Consider the following 6,000-nt stretch of genomic DNA (forward strand, 5'->3'; position numbering starts at 1 on the left):
GTGATCTGGGGAACACATCCTAATTGCAAAAGGATAGCATTTCACTTGACTCCAGTTGATTAAGTTCCGTCAAGTCGGTGTCGACTCTTAGCAACCACATAGATACCGTATTTTACGGACTATAAGACGCTACAGACTATAGGACACACCTTAATTTTAATCCAGTTTTTCGGGGTTTTAACATATTAAACTGTTATCAACTGTACCTAAAAGTCCTGCTACCGGTAGCGCCAGGAAAGGACTCTCAGCCTTGCTTCAGTTTGTTCTCCTTTCTTCTTACCTCAGATAAGTCCTCTTTCAATTGCTGCTACTCCACTCCTTGTTTTCTCTTCAACCTGCTTCTGACTCTATTAAAAAACAACAACACCTCTTTGGTTTCCCAGCTCTCCGCTCCTCACCAGTATGCACATACCAGATGAGGGAGCTCTGCTTTCTTAATTCTTTTCACTTTCTTCACTCCTGCTAGCTCCAGGAAAGGACTTTCAGCCTTGCTTCAGTTTGTTCTCCTCGCCTCAGATAAGTCCTCTTTCAATTGTTGGTACTCCACTCCTTGTTTTCTCTTCAACCTGCTTCTGACTCTATTTAAAAAAAACAAACACCACCCTCTTTCGTTTTCCAGCGCTCCGCTTCTCATCAGTATGCACATACCAGAGGAGGGAGCGGCTACCACTTCGGCTTTCTTAATTCTTTACACTTTTTTCAGCTGAATATGCTTGCAGAAAGTAAAACAGAAAGCTGAAAACAATGGTGTTGCTGGTGGTGATGTAATTGCACGATCGGGGAGTTCACAGGCCTAGCGGTGGAGGGTGAGCTGGAGCGGCAGTCCCCAGGCTGCACAGAGTTAATAGCATCGTTTAGCATTGTTTGCTGGGGGATACCCCTCCCCCTCGGGCAGGCTTGCGAGTAAAAGACGCACCTGAATTTTGGTGGCTATTTTTCGAGTGAAAAAATGCGTCTTATAGTCCGTAAAATACGGTAGATTCTCTCCAAGATGATCTGTCTTCAACTTGGCCTTTAAGGTCTCTCTGTGGTGCATTCACTGCTGTCCTAATTGAGTCCATCCACCTTGCTGCTGGTTGTCCTCTTTCCTTCAACTTCTCCCAGCATTATGGACTTCTCAAGGGAGCTGGGTTTTTGCATAATGTGTTTGTAGTATGATAGTTTGAGCCAGGTCATTTGTGCCTTGTGAAAATTCTGGATTGATTTGTTCTATGATCCATTTGTTAGTTTTTCTGGCTATCCATGGTATCCTCAAAAGTCTTCTCCAGCACCAATGCTCAAAAGCATCAATACTTTTTCTATTTTGCTTCTTCAAAGTCCAGCTTTCGCATCCATAGAGTGTCATGGGAAAAACCATTGTCCAAACGATTCTAATCTTTGTAGGGATAGACACGTCACAGCATCTAAATATCCTTTCCAAGGCCTTTATTGCAACCTTACCAAGTGCTGGTCTGCAGCATATTTCTTGACTGCTGGATCCTTTACTGTTGACAGTTGATCCTAAAAGGCAGACACTATCACCACTTCAATGTCTTCATTGTAAATTTTGAGCTGGTTGCTATACCCATTGTCATTAGTTTAGTCTTCTTTACATTTAATTGTAGTTCCATTTTTTCACTGTGCTCCTTGACTTTCATTACTAGAGCTTGCAGATCATCTGTATTCTCAGCTATCAGAGTGCTGTCATCAGCATAGTATAGGTTATTGATGTTTCTTCCTCCAACTTTAAAACCACACTCATCTTCCAATCCAGCTTCTCTCAGTATATGTTCAGCATATAAGGAGAATGTATACAGCCTTATCTTACTCCTTTGCTGATCTGGAACCATTCTGTTTCACCATGTTCCGTCTGGATTGTGGCTTTCTGTCCTGTGTATAGGTTCTGGGACGCCCATTTTCCTAAGGATATTCCAGAACCTGACATGGTCAACACAATCAAAGGCTTTTCTCTAGTCAATAAAGCACATATTGATTTCTTTTTTGTATTCTTTAGCTTTCTCAATCATCTAACATGCATCAGCAATGATGTCTCTTGTTCCTCAGCCTTTTCTGAAATCAGCTTGAACATCTGGCATTTCCCTTTCCACGTAGGGCTCTAATTTGCATTGGATGATCCTGAGCATTATTTTGCTAGCAGATGAAATTAAGGATATTGTGTGATGGTTTACACAATCTGTTAAGTCTCCTTTCTTTAGTATGGGTATTTAGACTGACCTCTTCCAATCTGTTGGCCACTGTGTCGTTCTCCAAATGTGCTGGCATAGTTTGGTTAGAGCCTTGACTTATTCTTCTTCTGTTGCCTGCCATATTTCTGTAACTATTCCATCAATTCCTGTAGCCTTCCAACTTGGTAATGACCAGAGTGCTGATCTAACTTCATATTCCTGTACTACAGGTTCTTGCAAGTAGGGAATATCTTCTAGAGTATCTTGGATGTTGACATCCCTGCTGTACAGATTTTCAGTATATTTCTTCCATCTCTGTTTGATCTTCTTTGAATCAGTTACTATCTGTCCTTTGGCATCCCTTAACATACCAATTTGAGGTTGGAACCTCTCTCCGAGTTCAGAGGTCTTTTGGAAAACTTTCCATGTCTTTTCCACCCTCATGGTCTTTACAAATGTCATTGTAGGTGCTTCTCCTTGTCTCTTCAAACAGTTTTCTGAAATTCCCTATTAAGTTCCTTCCTGAGATCTATATCTTTCTTGACTTTGGTTTCTCTCCTCTTCTTGGCAATTTCTACCATCTGTTCTGACATTCATTTTGCTTTCTTCCGTGTTTTGGTCTTTGGCAGACTCTTTTCACATTCGTCTTTAACAACTCCAGTTAGAGTGTCATAAACAGCTTCAGCTGGCTCTGTTCATAGCAAGTCTTGTGCATTAGGTAACCCCTTTGAGCCAAATCCTTGATTATAGCAGGTGGAAGAAATGTGTGAAATTAATAGATCAAACTTAAGCTTGCATTTCAGGTGCAAATTATGCAAATGTGCTGAATCTCTCTCTTGTGCCTCAGTGTCTTTATATAGAAATTGAATGATTGATTAACTGCCGTCAAGTCGGAGTTTACTCTTAGCGACCACGTAGATAGATTCTTTCCAGGATGATCTGTCTTCCACTTGACCTTTAAGGTCTCTCAGTGGTGCATTCATTGCTATCATAATCGAGTCCATCCACCTTGCTGCTGGTCGTCCTCTTCTATTGCCTTCAACTTTTTCTAGCATTACGGAGTTCTCAAGGGAACTGTGTCTTCGCATAATGTGTCCAAAGTATGATAGTTTGAGCCTGGTCATTTATGCCTCGAGTGAAAATTCTGGATTGATCTATGATCAATTTGTTTGTTTTCCTGACTGTCAAAGGTATCCTCAAAAGTCTTCTCCAGCACCAAAGTTCAAATGAGTCAGTGTTTTTTCTATCTTGATCTATAAATAGGAGTTGATAAATTACACCCAAATCTATTTCAAGTCCTGGTGTGCCGGTTTCAATGTCTAGGGTCAAAGATGGACTGAGTGTGGACAAATACATTGAACTGAGAGAGAGGTTTGACTGCTGGGGGATCAGATGATCCTAAAGTAGATGTGCAACCAGTTCTAGATGGGGTTGCATTTCCCTTAAGGTTCAAAGTTCATAGCCTGCAGGTGCTTCTTTATTTAAAGCTGCTCTTGGTTGTCCGGGTGGCAGCAGTGGCTAAGGCTGCCTTTTTATCTGCTTGGACTTGTAAACAAGGTGTGTGTCCTTTTTCTTTTCTGCACAGGGCCTCTTAAAGTGCTTTTGCACTCTGATGCTTGGGGTGCATTCATATGAGGATTGGATTTAACCTGAATTCAGTACTGAGACAGCAAGGTACTGTTCATATAGCAAGCGGAATTATTCAGGTTTTATCTTTTTGAATGGAGCTTAACATGGAGTATCAGTGTCCAAAAATAGTTGCACTTTCTACAGCGTTTTCCTGGGATACTCCATTATTCTGCGGAGTATGATTCTGATGTGTGGTGAAACCCCGCAGATCAAGCAGATCAGGATGAGATAGAGGTGTGGCTTTGCCCAGTGTCTGCTATCACAGTGTCTGATATCACTATTGACAGACTCGTTTCCTGTGCCCTAATGTCAACTTCCATTCATTCTTGCTATTTTTTCTTTTATTTTAATTTTTGAAATTGTTCCTTCCTGAAAAGCCTGACTTTTTGAAATTAATTTGGAGGCCCCATGAAGGGCCTCCAAACTGGTTCTGTGCACATCCCTAGTTACAGATGGCGGAGTTGCCAGGTAGATGGCAGAGGCTGGCAGAATGTTGGTAGATGAGGACTCAGAGGCACACTGGCTTGGCACTTGGCTGCAGCTTTGCACCTTGTCAAGGAGACCAAAGTAGAACAGCAGGGCCCCAGACAGGCAGATAGCCCTTGGTGGCAGAGGATGGCAGGCTGGAAGATGGTGGTTGGCAGTTGGTGGAGACAGAGCTCAGTTTAGAGAAAACATCAGAACTGAAGCTAAGAAACAGGTCATGCACAGCAGGACAATTGGCTTGGGGCCACCCTGCTGGAGTGTGAATTGGCCCTGGTTTTGCTCAGAGTCTAGGTGGCATGGGGTCCTCCTGAACTAAAGTCAGAACTAAACTCAGTGACAGTGCAAAGTTCAACTTTTTAAAAAGGCAGCAGAGAAACTGAAACTAACAAACAGAAAGATGGGCAGGTAGATGGGCATGGACGTTCAACTCCAGCACTGCGGGAAGATTGGCGTCGGGCTGCCCTGCTGGTGTATGGTGTGGCCCTTGTGTGCCCAGAGTCTAGGTGGTATGGCGGCCTGAACTACAGGCAAGAATTACAGTGACTCTGAACAGGTAGAGTTCAACTTGGCAGCAGGGTGGGGAGAGGGGGAAGCAGCAGAACTGAGGCAAGCCAGCGAAGTAATACCGTGTGCAGATAAATGCCCATGCACATTCAACCCTGGCACAGCAGAAACAGTGACTTGAGGCCACCATATTAGCATTCAGCTTGGCCCATGTGTTCCCAGAGTCAACTGTAAGTAACTGTAAGCCTGTGCTGCAAAACATAGATAACATTAAAAACAAACAAACTGAGAAGCCTTCCTAAAATTAAATTAAAAGGGGTGGGGGCAAGGGAGAGGCACCAAGAGTGAGTGGGATGAACTTGCTCTCTCCATGGGCACCTTGGGGAATCTCAGCTCTGCGAGGCTTACCTTTAGGAACACCCTCTGCTCCACCAAGCCTGGATCCAGACCGGTGTGATGGGGTGTCACCGTGTTACTTGTCATGGAAAACACCATCTCGCTTGGAGCACTGGTTGGTGGGCAAGATGGTCCTGGGTGATTGTGTGCCCTGTGAACCAGGGGATTGCAGATCTTCTCCACAACTTTCTCCAGGTAGTGTTACACTGCCAGTTCAGTGCTACCCGACAGACTTTGTGCCTTCCTTCACCTTAGCAGGGCTCCCAGAGCAGCTGCCCACAAGGAAAAGGGTCCTTCTGATGCTGGTTCAGGTCTGAAGAAAACAGGTGGTGCTGTGGGGGAGTGCCGAACTTCTCTACAGACCCCTTCCTACACCTCTCTGACTCTCCTGACCAGCTCTTCTGTCCACTTGGCCAAAATGTCATTGGAGCGACATGCTGTCCTTCACACGTGGATCACAGATGCATGCCAGCATGTATGCTGTGTTCCTCATTGTCTTAAGATTGTTTTAAATTTTTAAATTGTAATGTTTTATCTTTTTGTTGTCATTTATTTTAACCAATGTTTTAATTTTTGTCATTTATGTTTTTTGTTGTAAAATGCTCAGAGACGTAAGTTTGGGGCAGTATAAAAATATGTTAAATAAATAAAATTAGTGGCATGTGTGACTACCCGGTTCAGCGCATGAGCTACTCACCCAATGAAACCATTCTAGTCTTATGCACCACCTTCACAATATTGCGCCCTGCCCCCGATTGATGACCATGATGCCACAAATCAGATGAGGGTGCCTGCTCATAAGCTACATCATGTAGCTACT

This window comes from Hemicordylus capensis, chromosome 5 (genome assembly GCF_027244095.1).
Source record: "Hemicordylus capensis ecotype Gifberg chromosome 5, rHemCap1.1.pri, whole genome shotgun sequence".
In the NCBI taxonomy this organism is placed as follows: Eukaryota; Metazoa; Chordata; class Lepidosauria; order Squamata; family Cordylidae; genus Hemicordylus; species Hemicordylus capensis.